Source organism: Protopterus annectens, chromosome 2.part0 (genome assembly GCF_019279795.1).
Source record: "Protopterus annectens isolate FY-2018-M chromosome 2.part0, PAN1.0, whole genome shotgun sequence".
Classification (NCBI taxonomy): Eukaryota; Metazoa; Chordata; order Ceratodontiformes; family Protopteridae; genus Protopterus; species Protopterus annectens.
The window spans coordinates 677399094-677400122 of record NC_056728.1 but is presented as its reverse complement, the minus strand read 5'-3'; positions in this window follow the sequence as shown (position 1 = coordinate 677400122).

The window sequence follows — 1029 nt, the reverse complement described above, 5'->3', positions numbered from 1 at the left end:
GCTCAACCCCCAGTGACAATCAGAGTTCATCCAGAAGAAGTCACTGTTGATGAGTTCTGCTGGCAGTGATGCCCTTTCTGGGATAATTTCTCACTTCTTCGAGTTGTTGCATCTGTTGATGGCATATATAAATTTGGGCAGTGTAGGGGAGCCTTGCCACCAGTATCAGTAGGGGTGTAGTGGCCTTACTCCCTTGGCAAAAAAAAATGCAGTTTAAGGACTTGGATCCATGGTGCATTCAGTTTTGTCTGCTCATAGTGAAAACACTTTAATGTTCAATTTCTATATTCAACCAGTTGCTCTCTTCTATGCAGTGTTGAAGTATTTGTATTAGTTAAGTTATCTTTATCCACTATTAAAAAATGGTAGGTGCTAACGCTGCATAGCAATTCAGGAAATGCTGAGCATGTGACTTCTAAAATAGACTCTTGTCAGTGGGATAACTGAATAAACTGAAATTATTTTAGCTGGACTGGACAGGTTTTGTTCTCAAAATAGATATCCCTTTTTATTGTTTCAAGACAGAGTAAATATTATGTAGACTGTTGACGACTGTTCGAGTTAAAAGTTAATTATCTAATACTGTCTGAAAATGTTTTGGTAGACTTTTCTATTACACATACTTGAATACTTAATACCAAAGGACGAAATTAGACTTATGTTGCAAGAGACAAATATTTGGAATGATTATATATCATATTCACTTGTGGGTTCTGTCATCAAAGACAAAATAGTTTCAGTAAAGAAACATACCTCTTTGTTAGCATCTTTTGTTAGTAATTCTTTATGAACGTATGCTGTAGTTAAACATTTCATTTACATCTAGGGTTAAGTATGTAGTAAAGCAATAATACAGAGTCTCAGTCACTCTGAACTGCAGCCTTTTGAGTTGAAAAAAGACATCCCTAGTGCAAATGTCATGATCTTCAGTAGAGAAATGATGGCAGCTAATGTTAAAGATCAAACAGTTCCATTTCTGAAGTAACACTGAAACTTGTCATTTGCTTTTTACACTAATATTCATTATCT